This window comes from Thermobia domestica, chromosome 6 (genome assembly GCF_964235325.1).
Source record: "Thermobia domestica chromosome 6, izTheDome1.hap1.1, whole genome shotgun sequence".
In the NCBI taxonomy this organism is placed as follows: domain Eukaryota; kingdom Metazoa; phylum Arthropoda; class Insecta; order Zygentoma; family Lepismatidae; genus Thermobia; species Thermobia domestica.
In genome coordinates, this window is record NC_137459.1 from 82,242,317 (window position 1) to 82,266,334 (window position 24,018).

A 24,018-nucleotide genomic window follows, 5' to 3' on the forward strand; every position below is an offset into this window, starting at 1 on the left:
TTAACGCACTGATGTACTATGTTCACACACAGTATGTGTCCAGAAAGTAATGAGACTGGCCCGGCGTGGCGCTCCATTCGCTAGGAGCAAGCTACCCGTATGGATTGTGGTGGATGATCCAAACAATTAACGCACTGAAGCACTATCCTCACACACAGTATGTGCCCAGTAAGTAATGAGACTCTCTGCCGCGTGGCGCTCGATTCGCAAGATACAAGCTACCTGGAGGGATTGTGGTAGATGATCCAAACAATGAACGCACTGAAGCACTATGCTCACACACAGTATGTGTCCAGAAAATAATGAGATTCGACGCTGCGTGGCGTTCCATTCGCTACCAGCAACCTACCCTGAACGATTCAGGCGGATGACCCAAACAATTAACGCACTGAAACACTATGGCCTCATACAGTGTAAGCAGAAAGTAATGAGACCTGCCACCGCGTGGCGCTGCATTGGCTACAACCAAGCTACCCGGATGGATTGTGCTGGATGATCCAAACAACTAAAGCATTGAAGCACTATGATCACACACAGAATGTGTCAAGAAAGAAATGAGATTCGACGCTGCGTGGCGTTCCATTCGCTACCAGCAAGCTACCCTGAACGATTCTGGCGGATGATCCAAACAATTAAAGCACTGAAGCACTATGTCCTCATATAGTGTAAGCAGAAAGTAATGAAACTCGCCGCAGCGTGGCGCTCCATTCGCTAGAAGCAAGCTGACCGAAGAGATAGTATTAGATGATCCAAAGAATTAACGCACTGAAGCACTATGCCCTCATATAGTGTAAGCAGAAAGTAATGAGACTCCACGCCGGGTTGCGCTCCAATCGCCAGAAGCAAGCTACCCGGAGAGATTGTGGTAGATGATCCAAACAATTAACGCACTGAAGCACTATGCTCACACTCAGTATGTGTCCAGAAAGTAATGAGACTCGCCGCTGTGTTGCGATCCATTCGCTAGAAGCAAGATAACCGGAGAGATTGTGGTGGATTATCAAACCATTAACGCTCTAAAACACTATGCACTCTTAATTTGTATGCACAAACTAATGAGACTTGCCTCTTCGTGGCGCTCCATTCGCTAGAAGCAAGCTACTCGGAGGGATTTGGGGTGGATGACCCAAACAATTTACGCACTGAAGTACTATGCCCTCATATAGTGTAAGCAGAATGTAATGAGACTCGCTGCTGATTGGCTCTCCATTCGCTACAAGCAAGATACTCGGATTGATTGTGGTGGATGATCCAAAAAATTCACGCACTGAAGCTCTATGCCTTCATAAAGTATATGCAGAAAGTAATGAGACTTTCCACCGCGTGGCGCTTCATTCGCTAGAAGCAAGCTACCCGGAGGGACTGTGGTGGATGATCCAAACAATTAACGCACTAAAGTACTATGTTCACACACAGTATACGTCTAGAAAGTAATGAAACTCGCCCCTGCGTGGCGCTCCATTCGCTAGAAACAAGCTACCCGGAGGGATTCTGGTGGATGATCCAAACAACGCACTGAAGCACTATCCCTCATAAAGTGTATGCAGAAAATAATGAGACTCTCTGCCGCTTGGCGCTCGATCCGTTAGAAACAAGCTACCAGAAGGCATTGTGGTGGATGATCCTAAAAATTAACGCAGTGAAGCTCTATGCTCACACACAGTATGTGTCCAGAAAGTAATGAGACTCGCCGGTGCGTGGCGCTCCATTCGCTAGAAGCTAGCTACCCGGAGGTATTGTGGTGGATGATATAAGCACTTAACGCACTGAAGCACTATGCCCTCATAGAATATAAGCTGAAAGTAATGAGACTCGTCGCTGCGTGGCGCTCCATTCGCTAGAACCAAGCTTCCCCTCAGGGATTCTGGTGGATGATCCAAACAACGCACTGAAGCACTATCCCTCATAAAGTGTATGCAGAAAGTAATGAGTCTCTCTGCCGCGTGGCGTTCGATCCGCTAGAAGCAAGCTACCGGGAGGCATTGACATTGCTGATACAAAGAATTAACGCAGAGAAGCACCATGCTCACACACAGTATGTGTCCAAAAAGTAATAAGACTTGCTGCTGCGTAGCGCTCCATTCGCTAGAAGCAAGCGAACGCAGGGATTGTGGTGGATTATCCAAAAAATTAACGCACTGAAGCACTATGCCTTCATAAATTGTAAGCAGAATGTAATGAGACTTTCCACCGCGTGGCGCTCCATTCGCTAGAAGCAAGCTACCCGGAGGTATTGTGTTGGATGATACAAGCAATTAACGCACTGAAGCACTATGCTCTTATAGAGTATACGCTGAAAGTAATGAGACTCTCTGCCGCGTTGCGCTCGATCCGCTAGAAACAAGCTACCTGGAGAGATTGTGGTGGATGATCCAAAAAGTTAACGCTCTGAAACACTATGCTCACACACAGTAGGTGTCCATAAAATAATGAAACTCGCCGCTGCGTGGCGCTCCATTCGCTAGAAGCATGCTACCCACAGGTATTGTGGTGGATGATACAAGTAATTAACGAACTGAAGCACTATGCCCTCATAGAGTGTAAGCAGAAAGTAATGAGACTCCCCGCCGCGTCGCGCTAGAATCGCCAGAAGCATTCTACCCGAAGGGATTGTGGTAGATGATCCAAACAATTAACGCACTGAAGCACTATGCCCTCATATAGTGTAAGCAGAAAGTAATGAGACTCCCCGCCGGGTCGCGCTCCAATCGCCAGAAGCAAGCTACCCGGAGGGATTGTGTTAGATGATCCAAACAATTAACGCACTGAAGCACTATGCTCACACTCAGTATGTGTCCAGAAAGTAATGAGACTCGCCGCTGTTTGGCGCTCCATTCGCTAGAAGCAAGATAACCGGAGAGATTGTGGTGGATTATCAAACAATTAACACTCTGAAACACTATGCCCTCATAAAGTGTATGCAGAAAGTAATGAGACTCGCCGCTGCGTGGCGCTCCATTCGCTCGAAGTTAGCTACCCGGAGGGATTGTGGTGGATGATCCGAACAACTAACGCACTGAAAAACAATGCTCACACAGAGTATGGGTCCAGAAAGTAATGACACTCGCTGCTGCCTGGCACTCCATTCGCTAGAAGCAAGCTACCCGGAGGGATTGTGGTGGATGATCAAAACACGTAACGCACTGAAGCACTATGCTGAGACACAGTATGTGTGCAGAAAGTAATGAGACTCGCCACTGCGTGGCGCTCCGTTCGCTAGAAGCAAGCTACCCGGAGGCATTGTGGTGGATGGAGCACTATGCTCACACTCAGTATGTGTCCAGAAAGTAATGAGACTCGCCGCTGTTTGGCGCTCCATTCGCTAGAAGCAAGATAACCGGAGAGATTGTGGTGGATTATCAAACAATTAACACTCTGAAACACTATGCCCTCATAAAGTGTATGCAGAAAGTAATGAGACTCGCCGCTGCGTGGCGCTCCATTCGCTCGAAGTTAGCTACCCGGAGGGATTGTGGTGGATGATCCGAACAACTAACGCACTGAAAAACAATGCTCACACAGAGTATGTGTCCAGAAAGTAATGACACTCGCTGCTGCGTGGCACTCCATTCGCTAGAAGCAAGCTACCCGGAGGGATTGTGGTGGATGATCAAAACACGTAACGCACTGAAGCACTATGCTGAGACACAGTATGTGTGCAGAAAGTAATGAGACTCGCCACTGCGTGGCGCTCCGTTCGCTAGAAGCAAGCTACCCGGAGGCATTGTGGTGGATGATCAAACAATTAACGCTCTGAAACACTATGCCCTCATAAAGTGTATGCAGAAAGTAATGAGACTCGGCGCTGCGTGGCGCTCCATTCGCTAAATGCAAGCTACCCGGAGGCATTGTGGTGGATGATCCGAACAATTAACGCACTGTACCACTATGCTCTCATAAAGTTTATGCAGAAAGTAATGAGACTTGCAAGCGCGTGGCGCTCCATTCGCAACAAGCAAGCTACCTGCAGGGATTGTGGTAGATGATCCAATCAATTAACGCACTGAAGCACTACGACCTCATATAGTGTAAGCATAAAGTAATGAGACTTGTCGCCGCGTGGCGCTCCATTTGCTAGAATCAAGCTTCCCGGAGGCAGGCCCGTGCTGGCCCACCGGGACACCGGGACATGTCCCGGTGCGCCCTCCAAAACATTACATTATATATAAAGGTACATTTTTAATAATAAATTTTACGGTTATTATTGGTAAAGAACCCATGATAAGTACAGTCGATCTTTACATAAGACGCCCTTGCGAAAACACATTAAAGATTTTCATTTATTCTTCTTACTTGCACATTTCTGTACCATGAATATATACTGTTACTGTTGCTAAAAACTCATAAAGGATAGAGTGCCCCCTTTGCAAAGGCGCCCTTGCGAAACCACATCAAAGATAAACGGTTTTATTTTTCTGTATGGCACAGTTCTGTACAATGAATACATACTGTTGGTGAAGAACCCGTGAAGGATACAGTCCCCCTTTACGTAAGGCGCCCTTGCCATGTGATGATTCCTGTTTTTTAGAGCAGTATCGGAATAATCAGTGCCTATTGTATTTCTAAAATATAGCTATATTAATTTATTAGTATATATTTATGTATATGTATGTTTGACAAAAAATCTTACAAGAAACTAAAAAAAATCCTGTAGTAAAGAGGTTTTCACAGTTTAGCTATTTACGTTATTAAACAAACTTTGGGTTTTAATATATAAAATGGCGCCCGTATATATACAGGGTGTAACTTAATTAACGTAAGCTTCAGGAGGTGACTCCTGACACGGATATAATACGAAAAGTATACACCAACTTGGGTGTAAAAATGCCTCCTTTTGACGCATTGATCACACGAAAATTTGTCAGAAAAATGTAAGAACAGCCGTAACTCAAGAATAAAACATCGGATCGAAGTCGGGTAAAAGAGAATGTCCATTATGTTTAGTCGTAGATTCCATTAGTATACTTTGGCGACGCAAGGGTGCCTCCCAAAGAAACTGGAGTATTCCGTCGACTATTTTATCAAACGTTGAATGAGGGCAATAAACAACAATCAAGTACAAGATTTCAACAATCAAAAGTAGATCTAATAGTACATCGTTCAAATTAGAACACTAAGAATTCGAAAGAAAGAGATATACATATGTGTGATTTATCTATTTCGTCTCAGCACAGAGCTCCTCCGTGGCTAAGCGGTTAGCGTACGCGCCTTTGGCGTAGGAGACCCGGGTTCGATTCCGGGCGGGAGCTCATGTGGTTCGGATTCCACGTTAATCAGTAGGTCCACGTCTCATATAGCCTCGCTGCTGAAAGGGACGCTAAACTAAAATCACCTCACCGTCTCAGCACAGAATAAACTCTCGGGAGAATAATATAAACGAAAATAATTCTTTAACGTATCACAGTTATCTCCGAAGCTATTCATAACGGATGATAAATGAACGGCTTTCTGTCCAAGTTACGAGTGTGTGAAGATTGAAAAAATAACTTTGATCCAGATTAGGTTTAAAAAGATCGTGCATAGGACAGTCAGGCGGTATATAAAGATACATAACATGTAGTATTCAAATATGCAAAGATCATATGTGATCAACGAGCGTACAAGGGATTCTCCAGATACATATTTTGCGAAAGTAAGCTGCATTAAATGATTGTCTCCTCGTAATATGTAATTCCGTGGAATATGATACTTCTGTGCATAGAAGCAACAAAAATGGATGAAACACGAGATGTTGTACACGTTGCATAATGATACAAAGAAATGCGCTGGAACAGTATACTTAATTTATACGTTAGGTAAATCTTCTTCCAGCGATACTTTCGAGGGGCTTTTCCGCTCTGTTGGAGTTGGAAAAACGTCCCTTAATCCTGACCTACGAAAGAGTACATTCCTATTGTGAATATACCGAAATAGTGTCGTAGTGTAGCCCACTTATATTTTGATTTTGTCACTGGTGGAATAATTTTTTAGAAGAAAATTGTTTCTAGAAGAAAACAAATGCAAGAAATAGTGGAAAATATTTTTTCGACGTTTTCTATGTACTTTGGAGATGGATGAAATACCAACACGGAGAAAAGAGAATGTGGCACTTTTGCTTAGACGCAGCAGCACTTACGGAATTATCGTCCCTTGTATGCCACTTGCAAGTGGCTCGCGGAAGGCTGTATTGCAGTTTTGATGTGGATGGCATAAATTTGCGTGGCTGTGTTATAGTAGGCATCTGATTCAACTTGTCAGTGATATACAGTGTCCGATGCTCTAATGTTACGTGTGGAATTGCTGTATAACAGGATAGGAAGTGTTGCGTATGAAGGTAGAGTGTAGTGTCCAGGTATTCAGGTCGTGTAAAACTATAGACGTTGGTGTTTAAGTAAAATTCATTTTGTTAATCTTATGTGCCTGCACAATGGCAGATTACCCTGTACACGATCTGGCAGATATGCACCTCATTTATGGAAAGATAAGGGAAAATATCCCAGAGGCAAGGCATTTATATCGTAACCGTCGCCCTCATAGAAAAGTAACTTTCACTGTATTTTTTCCACGTCTCCATATTCGCCTTCGGGAGATAGGGTCTCTTCAATTTCCCCTACATGAAATCGGAGGAAATTGCAGCATGTGGACAGTTGTATTTGAACACAGCTACTGGGAATGATCAAAGATCGCCCTGAAACTAGCAGTAGCCATGTGTAGGGCGTAAAAATCCACATGCAACTCTAGTGAACGATCAGCAGACAGTGTTAGTGTGAGCGCGCGGTGCAGTATGGTGGATAATTTTGTAGTAGGATCTTATTTATTACCGGCCTGCCTGTGTGGGAGTACGTATAATTTATTTTTACGTTATGTTCTCCCAAAATTGTTAGAACATGTGCCCTTGAACATAAGATAGCAGATGTGATTCCAGTATGACAATGCACCTGCACATTTTGCAGACCTACTTAAATGAAAGATTCCCAGATAGTTGGATTGGGAGAGATTGACCTGTGTTATGACCACCGCTTTCACCCTACCTCACGCCCCTTAATTTCTTATTGGGGGCTTTATGAAACGCCTTTTTTATGCAACACTAGCCACGACCGCCGAAGAACTAGGTGCTCGAGTTCACATAGCTGCGGCATTCACCTCCGAAATTTCAGGTGTGTTTGACCGCACGCGGAAAAATTTGTTTCGGCAATGTCATCTTTGTAATGCGGTGAACGGTTGACAATATCAGACTGTGAACTGTTAATCTTCACAACTGTTTCGCGTACACATACGTTTGATAAAATACTCCAAGGAATACTCGTTTTTTTTTTTTGAGTCACCCTAGCACTACCACTGCACTACATCCGATTTTACACTAATTAAATCTACATCTAAAGATAATGGAATTCCCTTTTGCACGATTTCGATCCGACATTTTATTCTTGACTATGGCTGTAGTTGCATTTCGGGAGATCATAGCTCAGGCATTTCTGCACCCAGGTTGTTCTATACTTTTCGTTTTATCCCCGATGTTAGAAATCACCTCCCGAGGTTTAGTATATTAATTAAGTTACACTATATATATATGTATATATTCACGTTTGTATGGGCGCCCTTTTGGTAGACTTGTCCACCGCCCTCGATAGTGACCCAGCACGGGCCTGCCCGGAGGGACTGTGGTGGATGATCCAAACAATTAACGCACTGATGTACTATGTTCACACACAGTATGTGTCCAGAAAGTAATGAGACTGGCCCGGCGTGGCGCTCCATTCGCTAGGAGCAAGCTACCCGTATAGATTGTGGTGGATGATCCAAACAATTAACGCACTGAAGCACTATCCTCACACACAGTATGTGTCCAGTAAGTAATGAGATTCTCTGCCGCGTGGCGCTCGATTCGCAAGAAACAAGCTAATTGGAGGGATTGTGGTAGATGATCCAAACAATGAACGCACTGAAACACTATGGCCTCATACAGTGTAAGCAGAAAGTAATGAGACCTGCCACCGCGTGGCGCTGCATTCGCTACAACCAAGCTACCCGGATGGATTGTGGTGGATGATCCAAACAACTAAAGCACTGAATCACTATGATCACACACAGTATGTGTCCAGAAAGAAATGAGACTCGCCCCTGCGTAGCGCTCCATTCACTAGAAGCAAGCTACCAGGAGGAATTGTGGTGCATGATCCAAACAATTAAAGCACTGAAGCACTATGCCCTCATATAGTGTAAGCAGAAAGTAATGAAACTCGCCGCAGCGTGGCTCTCCATTCGCTAAAAGCAAGCTACCTGGAGGCATTGTGGTGGATGGTCGGAAGAATTAACGCAATGATACACTATGTCCTCATATAGTGTAAGCAGAAAGTAATGAGACTCGCCGCTGCGTGGCGGTCCATTAGCTAGAACCAAGCTAACTGGAGGGTTTCTGGTGGATGATCCAACAATTAAGGCACTGAAACACTATGTTCGCACACAGTATTTGTCCAGAAAGAAATGAGACTCGGCTCTGCGTGGCGCGCCATTTGCTATAAGCAAGCTGCCCGGAAGGATTGTGGTGGATGATCCAAAATATTAACGCACTGAAGCACTAAGCCCTCATAATTTGTATGCAAAAGGTAATGAGATTTGCCAGGGCGTGGCGCTCCATTCCCTAGAAGCAAGGTACCTGGAGGGATTGTGGTGGATGATCCAAACAATTAACACACTGAAGCACTATGCAATCATAAAGTTTATGCAAAAAATTAATGAGACTTGCTCCACGTGGCGCTCCATTCGCTAGAAGAAGGCTACCTGGAGCTTTGATTGTGGTGGATGATCCAAACAATTAACGCAGTGAAGCACTATGCTCACACACAGAGTATGTGTCCAGAAAGTAATGAAACTCGGCGATTCGTGGAGATCCATTCGCTAGAAGCAAGCTACCCAGAGGCATTGTGGTGGATGATCCAAACAATTAACGCTCTGAATCACTATGCCCTCAAGAAATGTGTGCAGAAACTAATGAGACTCGCCGGTGCATGGCGCTCCATTCGCTAGAAGCAAGCTAACCGGAGGGATTGTGGTGGTTGATCCGAACAATTAACGCGCTGAAGGACAATGCTCACACACAGTATGTGTCCAGAAAGTAATGAGACTCGCTGCTGCGTGGCGCTCCATTCGCTATAACCAAGCCACCTGGAGAGATTCTGGTGGAAGATCCAAGCAATTAAGGCACTAAAGCACTATGCTCACATACAGTATGTGTCCAGAAAGTAATGAGACTCTGCGCTGCGTGCGCTCCATTCGCTAGAAGCAACTGTCCGGAGGGATTGTGGTGGATGATCCAAACAATTACGCACTGAAGCAATATGCCCTCATAATTTGTATGCAGAAAGTAATGAGACTTGCCACCGCGTGGCGCTTAATTCGCTAGAAGCAAGGTACCAGGAGGGATTGTGGTGGATGGTCCAAACAACTAACGCACTGAAGCACAATGCAATCATAATGTGTATGCAGAAATTAATGAGACTTGCCTCCCCGTGGCGCTCCATTCGCTAGAAGCAAGCCACCCGGAGCGATTGTGGTGGATGATCCAAACAATTAACGCACTGAAGCATTAAGCTCACACACAAAGCATGTGTCCAGAAAGTAAAGAGACTCGACAATGCGTGGCGCTCCATTCGCTTGAAGCAAGCTACCCGGAGGGATTGTGGTCGATGATCCAAACAATTAACGTACTGAAGCACTATGCCCTCATAATTTGTATCCAGAAATTAATGAAACTTGCCGCTACGTGGCGCTTCATTCGCTAGAACCAAGCTACCCCGAGGGACTTAGGTGGATTATCCAAATAATTAACGCACGATAGCACTATGCCCTCATAATTTCTATGCAGAAAGTAATGAAACTTTCCACCGAGTTTCGCTCCATTCGCAAGAAGCAAGCTACCTGGAGGGATTCTTGTCGATGATCCAATCAATTAACGCACTGAAATACTATGCCCACATAATTTGTATGCAGAAACAAATGAGACTTCCCACCGCGTGGCGCTCCATTCGCTAGAAGCAGAGCTAACCGGAGGGATTATGGTGGATGTTCCAAACAATTAACGTACTGAAGCACTATGCCCTCATAATTTGTATCCAGAAATTAATGAGACTTGCCGCTACGTGGCGCTTCTTTCGCTAGAAGCAAGGTACCCCGAGGGACTTAGGTGGATGATCCAAATAATTAACGTACGATAGCACTATGCCTTCATAATTTGTATGCAGAAAGTAATGAAACTTTCCACCGAGTTTCGCTCCATTCGCTAGAACCAAGCTGCCCGAAAGGATTGTTGTGGTTGATCCAAACAATTAACGCACTGAAAGACTTTGCTCACACACAGTATGTGTCCTGAAAGTAATGAGACTCGCCTCTGCGTGACGCTCCATTCGCAAGAAGCAAGCTACCTGGAGGGATTCTGGTGGATGATCCAATCAATTAACGCACTGAAATACTATGCCCACATAATTTGTATGGAGAAACCAATGAGACTTCCCACCGCGTGGCGCTCCATTCGCTAGAAGCTAGCTGCTCGGAGGGATTGTGGTGGATGATCCCAACCATTAACGCACTGAAGCACTATGCCCTCATATAGTGTAAGCAGAAAGGAATGAGACTCGCCGGTGCGTGGCGCTCCATTCCCTAGAAGCAAGCTACCTGGAGGGATTCTGGCGGATTAACCAAACAATTAACGCAGTGAAGCACTATGCCCTCATATAGTGTAAGCAGATAGTAATGAGACTTTCCACCGCGTGGCACCCCATTCGCTAGAATCAAGCTACCCGGAGGAATTGTGGTGGATGATCTAAACAATTAACGCACTGAAGCACCATGCCCTCAAAAAGTGTATGCAGAAAGTAATGAGACTTTCCACCGTGTGACGCTCCATTCGCTAGAAACAAGCTACCCGAAGGGATTGTGGTGGTTGGTCCAAACAATTAACGCACAGAAGCTCCATGCTCACGCACAGTATTGTCCAGAAATAATGAGACTCGGCGCTGCGTCGCGCTCCATACGCTAGAAGGAAACTACCCTGAGTTATTGTGGTGGATGATCCAAACAATTAACGCACTAAAAGACTATGTTCACACACAGTATGAGTCGAGAAAGTAATGAGACTCGCCGCTGCGTGGCTATCCATTCGCAAGAAAAAAGCTACCCGGAGGGTTTCTGGTGGATGATACAAACAATTAAGGCACTGAATCACTATGCTCACACACAGTATTTGTCCAGAAAGAAATGAGACTCGGCGCTGGGTGGCGCTCTATTCGCTAGAAGCAAGCTGCCCGGAGGGATTGTGGTGGATGATCCAAACAATTGACGCACTCAAGCACTATGATCTCATAATTTGTATGTAGAAGGTAATGAGACTAGCCACCGCGTGGCGCTCCATTCGCTAGAAGCAAGGTACCCGGATTGATTGTGGTGGTTGATCCAAACAAATAACGCACTAAAAGACTATGCTCACACACAGTATGAGTCGAGAAAGTAATGAGACTCGCCGCTGTGAGCCTGTCCATTCGCTAGAAAAAAGCTACCTGGAGGGTTTCTGGTGGATGATCCAAACAATTAAGGCACTGAATCACTATGCTCACACACAGTATTTGTCAAGAAAGGAATGAGACTCGGCGGTGGGTGCCGCTCTATTCGCTAGAAGCAAGCGGCCCGAAGGGATTGTGGTGGATGATCCAAACAATTAACGCAGTCAAGCACTATGATCTCATAATTTGTATGCAGAAAATAATGAGACTTGCCACCGCGTGGCGCTACATTCGCTAGAAGCAAGGTACCCGGAGGGATTGTGGTGGATGATCCACAATTTTAACGCACTGAAGCACTATGCAATAATAAAGTTTTTGCAGAAATTAATGAGACTTGCCTACACGTGGCGCTCGATTCGCAAAAGGAAAGCTACCCGGAGCGATTGTGGTGGATGATCCAAGCAATTAACGCACTGGAGCACTATGCTCACACACAGAGTATGTGTCCAGAAAGTAATGAGACTCGGCGATGCGTGGAGCTCCATTCGCTAGAAGGAAGCTACCCGGAGGGATTGTGGTGGAGGATAGAACAATTAACGCTCTGAAACCTTATGCCCTCATAAATTGTATGCAGAAACTAATGAGACTTGCAGCTGCGTAGCGCTCCATTCGCTAGAAGCTAGCTACCCGGAGGCATTGTGGTGCATGATCCGAACAATTAACGCACTGACACACTATGACTTCATAAAGTGCTTGGACAAAGTAATGAGACTTACAAGCGCGTAGACCCATTCGCTAGAAGAAAGCTATCCGAAGGCATTGAGGTGGATGATCCAAACAATCAACGCACAGACGCACCATGCTCACACACAGCATGTGTCCAGAAAGTAATGAGACTTGTCGCTGCGTAGCGCTCCATTCGCTAGAAGCAAGATAACGGAGGGATTGTGGTTGATCATCCAAACAATTAAAGCACTGAAGCACTATGCACTCTTAATTTGTATGCACAAACTAATGAGACTTTCCTCCCCGTGGCGCTCCATTCGCTGGAAGCTAGGTGCTCGGAGGGATTGTGGTGGATGATCCCAACCATTAACGCACTGAAGCACTACGCCCTCTTATAGTGTATGCAGAAAGTAATGAGACTTTCCACCGCGTGGCGCTCCATTCGCTAGAAGCAAGCTACCCGAAGGGATTGTGGTGGTTATTCCAAACAATTAACGCACTCAAGGTCCATGCTCACACACAGTATTGTCCAGAGATAATGAGACTCGGCGCCGCGTCGCACTCCATTCGCTAGAAGCAAGCTACCCGGATTTTTTGTGATGGATGATCCAAACAATTAACGCACTGAAGCACTATGCTCACACACAGTATGTGTCCAGAATAAAATGAGACTCGCCGCTGCGTGGCCCTCCATTCCCTAGAAGCAAGCTAGCTGGAGGGATTGTGGCGGATTATCCAAACAATTAACGCAGTGAAGCACATACCCTCATATATTTTAAGCAGATAGTAATGAGACTTGCCACCGCGTGGCACCCCATTCGCTAGAAGCAAGCTACCAGGAGGCATTGTGGTGGATGATCTAAACAATTAACTCACTGAAGCACTATGCTCACACAAAGTATGTGTTCAGAAAGTAATGAGACTCTCTGCTTCGTGGCGCTCCATTCGCTAGATCAAACTGCTCGGAGGGTTTGTGGTGGATGATCCAAACAATTAACGCACTGAAGCAATATGCCCTCATAATTTGTATGCAGAAAGTAATGAGACTTGCCACCGCGTGGCGCTCTATTCGCTAGAATCAAGGTACCAGGAGGGATTGTGGTGGATGATCCAAACAACTAACGCACTGAAGCACAATGCAATCGTAATGTGTATGCAGAAATTAATGAGACTTGCCTCCCGTGGCGCGTCATTCGCTTGAAGCAAGCTACCCGGAGGGATTGTAGTGGATGACCAAAATTATTAACGCACGAAAGCACTATGCCTTCATAATTTGTATGCAGAAAGTAATGAAACTTTCCACCGAGTGGCGCTCCATTCGCTAGAAGCAATCTACCCGAAGGGATTGTTGTGGTTTATCCAAACAATTAACGCACTGAAGGACTGTGCTCACACACAGTATGTGTCCTGAAAGTAATGAGACTCGCCGCTGCGTGGCGCTCCATTCGCTACAAGCATGCTACCCGGAAAGATTGTGCTGGATGATCCAATCAATTAACGCACTGAAGCACTATCCCCTCAAAATTTGTATGCAGAAACTAATGAGACTTGCCACCGCGTGGCGCTCCATTCGCTAGAAGCAAAGCTAACCGGAGGGATTGTGGTGGATGATCCAAACAATTAACGCACTGAAGCACTATGCACTCTTAATTTGTATGCACAAACTAATGAGACTTGCCTCTCAGTGGCGCTCATTCGCTAGAAGCAAGCTGCTCGAATTGATTGTGGTGGATGATCCCAACCATTAACGCACTGAAGCACTATACCCTCGTATAGTGTAAGCAGAAAGGAATGAAACTCGCCGCTGCGTGGCGCTCCATTCGCTAGAAGCAAGCTACCCTGCTTGATAGTGGTGGATGATACAAAAAACTCACGCACTGAAGCACTATGCCCTCATGAAATGTATGTAGAAAGTAATGAGACTTTCCACCGCGTGGCGCTCCATTCGCTAGAAGCAAGTTACCCGAAGGGATTGTGGTGGTTGGTCCAAACAATTAACGCACTGAAGGTCCATGCTCACACACAGTATTGTCCAGAAATAATGAGACTCGGTGCTACGTCGCGCTCCATTCGCTAGAAGCAAGAGACCCGGATTTATTGTGGTGGATGATCCAAACAATAAACGCACTGACACACTACGACTTCATAAAGTGCTTGGAGAAAGTAATGAGACTTACAAGCGCGTGGCGCTCCATTCGCTAGAAGAGAGCTATCCGAAGGCATTGAGGTGGATGATCCAAACAATTAACGCACTGAAGCACTATGCTTACACACGGTATGTGTCCATTAAGTAATGAGACTCGCTGCTGCGTGGCGCTCCAATATCTGGAAGCAAGCTACCCGGAAGGAATGTGGTGGATGATCCAAACAATTAACGCTCTGAAGCTCCATGCACTCATAAAGTGTATGCAGAAAGCAATGAGACCTGCCACCGCGGGGCGCTCTATTCGCCAGAATCTAGGGACCAGGAGGGATTGTGGTGGATGTTCCAAACAAATAACGCACTGAAGCACAATGCAATCGTAATGTGTATGCAGAAATTAATGACACTTGCCTCCCGTGGCGCTTCATTCGCTAGAAGCAAGCTACCCGGAGGGATTCTGGTGGATGATCCAATCAATTAACGCGCTGAAGCACTATGCCATCAAAATTTGTATGCAGAAACTAATGAGACTTGCCACCGCGTGGCGCTCCATTCGCTAGAAGCAAAGCTAACCGGATGGATTGTGGTGGATGATCCAAACAATTAACGCACTGAAGCACTATGCTCACACACAGTATGTGTCCAGAATAAAATGAGACTCGCCGCTGCGTGGCGCTCCGTTCCCTAGAAGCAAGCTACCTGGAGGGATTCTGGTGGATGATCCAATGAATTAACGCGCTGAAGCACTATGCCATCAAAATTTGTATGCAGAAACTAATGAGACTTGCCACCGCGTGGCGCTCCATTCGCTAGAAGCAAAGCTAACCGGATGGATTGTGGTGGATGATCCAAACAATTAACGCACTGAAGCACTACGCTCACACAGAGTATGTGTCCAGAAAGTAATGAAGTTCGGCGCTGCGTGGCGCTCCATTCGCTAGAAGCAAGCTACCCGTGGGGATTGTGGTGGATGATCCAAACAATTAAGGCACTGAAGCAATATGCCCTCATAATTTGTATGCAGAAAGTAATGAGACTTGCCACCTCGTGGCGCTCCATTCGCTAGAAGCAAGCTACCAGGAGGGATTCTGGTGGATGATCCAAACAATTAAGGCACTGAAGCACTATGCTCACACAGAGTATGTGTCCTGAAAGTAATAAGACTCGGCGCTGCGTGGCGCTCCATTCGCTACAAGCATGCTACCCGGAGGGATTCTGGAGGATGATCCAATCAATTAACGCACTGAAGCACTATGGCCTCATATTTTGTATGCCGAAGCTTATGAGACTTGCCACCGCGAAGCGCTCCCTTCGCTAGAAGCAAAGCTAACCGGAGGAATTGTGGTGGATGATCCCAACCATTTAACGCATTGAAGCACTATGCCCTCATATAGTGTAAGCAGAAAGGAATGAGATTCGCCGCTGTGTGGCGCTCCATTCGCTAGAAGCAAGCTACCCAGCTTGATTGTGGTGGATGATCCAAAAAATTAACGCACTGAAGCACTATGCCCTCATAAAGTGTATGTAGAAAAAAATGAGAATTTCCGCCGCGTGGCACTCCATTCGCTAGAAGCAAGCTACCCGAAGGGATTTTGGTTGTTGGTCCAAACAATTAACGCACTAAAGTTCCATGCTCACACACATTATGTGTCCAGAATATAATGAGACTCGCCGCTGCGTGGAGCTCCATTAGCTAGAAGCAATCTACCCCGAGGGAATGTGGTGAATGATCCAATCAATTAACGCACTGAAGCACTATGCCCTTATAGTTTGTATGCAGAAACTAATGAGACATGCCACCGCGTGGCGCTCCATTCGCTAGAAGCAAAACTTTCCGGAGGGATAGTGGTGGATGATCCAAACAATTAACGCACCGAACCACTATGCACTCTTAATTTGTATGCACAAACTAATGAGACTTGCCTCTACGTGGCGCTCCATTCGCTAGAAGCTAGCTACTCGGAGGGATTGTGGTGGATGATCCAAACAATTAACGCACTGAAGAACTATGCCCTCCTATAGTGTAAACAGAATGTAATGAGACTCGCTGCTGCTTGGCTCTCCATTCGCTAGAAGCAAGCTACCCGGATTGATTGTGGTGGATGATCCAAAAATTTCACGCACTGAAGCTCTATGAACTCATAAAGTATATGCAGAAAGTAATGAGACTATCCACCGCGTGGCACTCCATTCGCTAGAAGAAAGTTACCCGAAGGGATTGTGGTGGTTGGTCCAAACAATTAACGCACTGAAGGTCCATGCTCACACACAGTATTGTCCAGAAATAATGAGACTCGGCGCTGCTTGGCGCTCCGTTCGCTAGAAGCTAGCTACCCGGAAAGATTGTGGTGGATGATCGAAACAATTAACGCACTGAAGCACTATGTTCACACACAGTATCTGTCCTGAAGGTAATGATACTCGCCGCTGCGTGGCTCTTCATTCGCAAGAAGCAATCTACCTGGAGGGATTCAGGTGGATGGTCCAAACAACTAAGGCACTGAAGCACTATGCTCACACAGAGTATGTGTCCAGAAAGTAATGAGGCTCGGCGCTGCGTGGCGCTGCGTGGCGCTCCATTCGCTAGAAGCAAGCTACCCGTGGGGATTGTGGTGGATGATCGAAACAATTAAGGCACTGAAGCAATATGCCCTCATAATTTGTATGCAGAAAGTAATGAGACTTGCCACCGCGTGGCGCTCCATTCGCTAGAAGCAAGCTACCCGGAGGGATTCTGGTGGAGGATCCAATCAATTAACGCACTGAAGCACTATGCCTTCATAATTTGTATGCAGATACTAATGAGACTTGCCAACGCGTGGCGCTCCATTCGCTACGAGCAAAACTTCCCGGAGGTATGTGGTGGATGATCCAAACAATTAACGCACAGAAGCACTATGCCCTCATATAGTGTAAGCAGAATGTAATGAGACTCGCTGCTGCTTGGCACTAAATTCGCGTGGCGCTCGATTCGCTAGAAGCAAGCTACCCGAAGGGATTGTGGAGGTTGATCAAAACAAATAAGGCACTGAAGCACTATGCTCACACACAGTATGTGTTCTGAAAGTAATGAGACTCGGCGCTGCGTGGCGCTTCATTCGCTAGAAGCAATCTACCCGGAGGGATTTGGTGAATGATACAATCAATTAACGCACTGACGCACTTGGTTCTCATATACTGTAAGCAGAAAGTAACGAGACTCGCCGCTGCGTGGCGCTTCATTCGCTAGAAGCAAGCTACCCGCAGGGATTCTTGTGGATGATCCAAATAATTAACGCACGAAAGCACTATGCCCTCATAATTTGTATGCAGAAAATAATGAGACTTTCCACCGCGTTGCGCTCCATTCGCTAGAAACAAGCTACCCGAAGGGATTGTGGTGGTTGATCCAAATATTAACGCACTGAAGGACTATTTTCACACACAGTATGTGTTCTGAAAGTAATGAGACTTGGCCCTGCGTGGCGATCCATTCGCTAGAAGCATTCCACCCGGAAGGATTGTGGTGAATGATCCAAACAGTAAACGCACTGAATGTCCATGCTCACACACAGTATTGTCCAGAAATATTGAGACTCGGCGCTGCATGGCGCTCCATTCGCTGCAAGCCAGCTACCCGGTGCGATTGTGGTGGATGATCCTAACAATTAACGCACTGAAACACTATGCTCACACACAGTATGTGTCCTGAAGGTAATGATACTCGCCGCTGCGTTTCGTTCCATTCGCTAGAAGCAATCTACCTGGAGGGATTCTGGTGGATGATCCAAACAAAAAAGGCACTAAAGCACTATGCTCACACAGAGTATGTGCCCAGAAAGTAATGAGGCTCGGCGCTGCGTGGCGCTCCATTCGCTAGAAGCAAGCTACCCGGAGGGATTGTGGTGGATGATCCAAACAATTAAGGCACTGAAGCAATATGCCCTCATAATTTGTATGCAGAAAGTAATGAGACTTGCCACCGCGTGGCGCTCCATTCGCTACAAGCAAGCTACCCGGAGGGATTCTGGTGGATGGTCCAATCAATTAACGCACTCAAGCACTTTGACCTCATAATTTGTATGCAGAAAGTAATCAGACTTTCCACCGCGTGGCGCTCCATTCGCTAGAAGCAAGCTACCTGAAGGGATTGTGGTGGTTGATCCAAACAATTAAGGCACTGTAGCACTATGCTCACATACAGTTTGTGTCCTGAAAGTAATTAGACTCGGCGCTGCGTGGCGCTCCATTCGCTACAAGCATGCTACCCGGAGGGATTGTGGTGGATGATCCAATCAATTAACGCACTGAAGCACTATGGCCTCATATTTTGTATGCCGAAACTTATGAGACTTGCCACCGCGAAGAGCTCCATTCGCTAGAAGCAAAGCTAACCGGCGGAATTGTGGTGGATGATCCCAACCATTAACGCACTGAAGCACTATGCCCTCATATAGTGTAAGCAGAAAGGAATGAGATTCGCCGCTGTATGGCGCTCCATTCGCTAGAAGCAAGCTACCCAGCTTGATTGTGGTGGATGATCCAAAAAATTCACGCACTGAAGCACTATGCCCTCATAAAGTGTATGTAGAAAAAATGAGACTTTCCACCGCGTGGCACTCCATTCGCTAGAAGCAAGCTACCCGAAGGGATTGTGGTTGTTGGTCCAAACAATTTACGCACTAAAGTTCCATGCTCACACACAGTATTGTCCAGAAATAATGAGAGTCGGCGCTGCATGGCGCTCCATTCGCTAGAAGCCAGCTACCCGAAGGGATTGTGGTTGTTGGTCCAAACAATTAACGCACTAAAGTTCCATGCTCACACACAGTATTGTCCAGAAATAATGAGACTCGGCGGTGCGTCGAGCTCCATTCGCTAGAAGCAAGCTACCCGGATTTATTGTGGTGGATGATCCAAACAATAAACTGCTGCTTACAATATATGAGGGCATAGTGCTTCAGTGCGTTAATGGTTGGGATCATCCACCACTTGCCTCTTCGTGGCGCTCCATTCGCTAGAAGCTAGCTACTCGGAGGGTTTGTGGTGGATGATCCAAACAATTTACGCACTGAAGCACTATGCCCTCATATAGTGTAAACAGAATGTAGACTCGCTGCTGCTTGGCTCTCCATTCGCTAGAAGCAAGCTACCCGGATTGATAGTGGTGCATGATCCAAAAAATTCACGCACTGAAGCTCTATGCCCTCATAAAGTATATGCAGAAAGTAATGAGACTTTCCACTGCGTGGCGCTCCATTAGTTAGAAGCAAGCTACCCGGAATGATTCTCGTGGAAGATCCAATCAATTAACGCACTGAAGCACTAAGCCCTCATAATTTGTACGCAGAAACTAATGAGACTTGCCAACGCGTGGCGCTCCATTCGCTACAAGCAAAACTTCCCGGAGGGATTGTGGTGGATGATCCAAATATTAACGCACCGAAGCACTATGCCCTCATATAGTGTAAACAGAATGTAATGAGACTCGCTGCTGCTTGGCTCTAAATTCGCTAGAAGCAAGCTACCCGGATTAATTGTGGTGGATGATCCAAAAAATTCACGCACTGAAGCTCTGTGCCCTCATAAAGTATATGCAGAAAGTAATGAGACTTTCCACTGCGTGGCAATCCATTCGCTAGAAGCAAGCTACCCGGAGGGATTGTGGTGGATGATCCAAACAATTAACGCACTGAAGCACTATGCTCACACAAAGTATGTGTCCTGAAAGTAATGAGACTCGGCGCTGCGTGGCGCTCCATTCGCTAGAAGCAATCTACCCGGAGGGATTGTGGTGAATGATCCAATCAATTAACGCACTGAAGCACTATGAACTCATAATTTGTATGAACAAACTAATGAGACTTGCCTCTTCGTGGCGCTCCATTCGCTAGAAGCAAGCTGCTCGGAGGGATTGTGGTGGATGATCCAAACAATTTACGCACTGAAACACTATGCCCTCATATAGTGTAAACAGAATGTAATGAGACTCGCTTCTGCTTGGCTCTAAATTCTCTAGAAGCAAGCTACCCGGATTGATTGTGGTGGATGATCCAAAAAATTCACGCACTTAAGCTCTATGCCCTCATATAGTATATGCAGAAAGTAATGAGACTTTCCACCGCGTGGCGTCCATTCGCTAGAAGAAAGCTACCCGAAGGGATTGTGGTGGTTGGTCCAAAAAATTAACGCACTGAAGGTCCATGCTCACACACAGTATGTGTCCTGAAAGTAATGAGACTCGCCGCTGCGTGGCGCTCCATTCACTAGAAGCAAGCTACCCGGAGGGATTGTGGTGGTTGATCCAAACAATTAACGCATTGAAGGACTGTGCTCACACACAGTATGTGTCCTGAAAGTATAGAGACTGGCCGCTGCGTGGCGCTCCATTCGCTAGGAGCAAGCTGCCCGGAGGGATTCTGGTGGATGATCCAAATAATTAAGGCACTGAGGCACTATGTTCACATACAGTATGTGTCCTGAAAGTAATGAGACTCGGTGCTGGGTGGCGCTCCATTCGCAACAAGCATGCTACCCAGAAAGATTGTGCTGGATGATCCAATCAATTAACGCACTGAAGCACTATCCCCTCAAAATTTGTATGCAGAAACTAATGAGACTTGCCACCGCGTGGCGCTCCATTCGCTAGAAGCAAAGCTAACCGGAGGGATTGTGGTGGATGATCCAAACAACTAACGCACTGAAGGACTGTGCTCACACACAGTATGTGTCCTGAAAGTAATGAGACTCGCCGCTGCGTGGCGCTCCATTTACTAGAAGCAAGCTACCCGGAGGGATTGTGGTGGTTGATCCAAACAATTAACGCACTGAAGGACTGTGCTCACACACAGTATGTGTCCTGAAAGTAATGAGACTCGCCGCTGCGTGGCGCTCCATTCACTAGAAGCAAGCTACCCGGAGGGATTGTGGTGGTTGATCCAAACAATTAACGCACTGAAGGACTGTGCTCACACACAGTATGTGTCCTGAAAGTAATGAGACTCGCCGCTGCGTGGCGCTCCATTCACTAGAAGCAAGCTACCCGGAGGGATTGTGGTGGTTGATCCAAACAATTAACGCACTGAAGGACTGTGCTCACACACAGTATGTGTCCTGAAAGTAATGAGACTCGCCGCTGCTTGGCGCTCCATTCGCTACAAGCATGCTACCCGGAAAGATTGTGCTGGATGTTCCAATCAATTAACGCACTGAAGCACTATCCCCTCAAAATTTGTATGCAGAAACTAATGAGACTTGCCACCGCGTGGCGCTCCATCCGCTAGAAGCAAAGCTAACCGGAGGGATTGTGGTGGATGATCGAAAAAATTAACGCACTGAAGCACTATGCACTCTTAATTTGTATGCACAAACTAATGAGACTTGCCTCTCCGTGGCGCTCCATTCGCTAGAAGCAAGCTGCTCGAATTGATCGTGGTGGATGATCCCAACCATTAACGCACTGAAGCACTATGCCCTCGTATAGTGTAAGCAGAAAGGAATGAAACTCGCCGCTGCGTGGCGCTCCATTCGCTAGAAGCAAGCTACCCTGCTTGATAGTGGTGGATGATACAAAAAACTCACGCACTGAAGCACTATGCCCTCATGAAATGTATGTAGAAAGTAATGAGACTTTCCACCGCGTGGCGCTCCATTCGCTAGAAGCAAGTTACCCGAAGGGATTGTGGTGGCTGGTCCAAACAATTAACGCACTGAAGGTCCAGGCTCACACACAGTATTGTCCAGAAATAATGAGACTCGGTGCTACGTCGCGCTCCATTCGCTAGAAGCAAGAGACCCGGATTTATTGTGGTGGATGATCCAAACAATAAACGCACTGACACACTACGACTTCATAAAGTGCTTGGAGAAAGTAATGAGACTTACAAGCGCGTGGCGCTCCATTCGCTAGAAGAAAGCTATCCGAAGGCATTGAGGTGGATGATCCAAACAATTAACGCACTGGAGCACTATGCTTACACACGGTATGTGTCCATTAAGTAATGAGACTCGCTGCTGCGTGGCGCTCCAATATCTGGTAGCAAGCTACCCGGAGGGAATGTGGTGGATGATCCAAACAATTAACGCTCTGAAGCTCCATGCACTCATAAAGTGTATGCAGAAAGGAATGAGACCTGCCACCGCGGGGCGCTCTTTTCGCTAGAATCCAGGGACCAGGAGGGATTGTGGTGGATGATCCAAACAAATAACGCACTGAAGCACAATGCAATCGTAATGTGTATGCAGAAATTAATGACACTTGCCTCCCGTGGCGCTTCATTCGCTAGAAGCAAGCTACCCGGAGGGATTCTGGTGGATGATCCAATCAATTAACGCGCTGAAGCACTATGCCACCAAAATTTGTATGCAGAAACTAATGAGACTTGCCACCGCGTGGCGCTCCATTCGCTAGAAGCAAAGCTAACCGGATGGATTGTGGTGGATGATCCAAACAATTAACGCACTGAAGCACTATGCTCACACACAGTATGTGTCCAGAATAAAATGAGACTCGCCGCTGCGTGGCGCTCCGTTCCCTAGAAGCAAGCTACCTGGAGGGATTCTGGTGGATGATCCAATGAATTAACGCGCTGAAGCACTATGCCATCAAAATTTGTATGCAGAAACTAATGAGACTTGCCACCGCGTGGCGCTCCATTCGCTAGAAGCAAAGCTAACCGGATGGATTGTGGTGGATGATCCAAACAATTAACGCACTGAAGCACTACGCTCACACAGAGTATGTGTCCAGAAAGTAATGAATCTCGGCGCTGCGTGGCGCTCCATTCGCTAGAAGCAAGCTACCCGTGGGGATTGTGGTGGATGATCCAAACAATTAAGGCACTGAAGCAATATGCCCTCATAATTTGTATGCAGAAAGTAATGAGACTTGCCAATGCGTGGCGCTCCATTCGCTAGAAGCAAGCTACCCGGAGGGATTCTGGTGGATGATCCAAACAATTAAGGCACTGAAGCACTATGCTCACACAGAGTATGTGTCCTGAAAGTAATAAGACTCGGCGCTGCGTGGCGCTCCATTCGCTACAAGCATGCTACCCGGAGGGTTTCTGGAGGATGATCCAATCAATTAACGCACTGAAGCACTATGGCCTCATATTTTGTATGCCGAAGCTTATGAGACTTGCCATCGCGAAGCGCTCCATTCGCTAGAAGCAAAGCTAACCGCAGGAAATGTCGTGGATGATCCCAACCATTAACGCATTGAAGCACTATGCCCTCATATAGTGTAAGCAGAAAGGAATGAGATTCGCCGCTGTGTGGCGCTCCATTCGCTAGAAGCAAGCTACCCAGCTTGATTGTGGTGGATGATCCAAAAAATTAACGCACTGAAGCACTATGTCCTCATAAAGTGTATGTAGAAAAAAATGAGACTTTCCGCCGCGTGGCACTCCATTCGCTAGAAGCAAGCTACCCGAAGGGATTTTGGTTGTTGGTCCAAACAATTAACGCACTAAAGTTCCATGCTCACACACATTATGTGTCCAGAATATAATGAGACTCGCCGCTGCGTGGCGCTCCATTCCCTAGAAGCAAGCTACCTGGAGGGATTCTGGTGGATGATCCAAACAATTAACGCACAGAAGCACTATGCCCTCATAATTTGTATCAGAAAGTAATGAGACTTTCCACCGCGGTGCGCTCCATTCGCTAGAAGCAAGCTACCCGAAGGGATTGTGG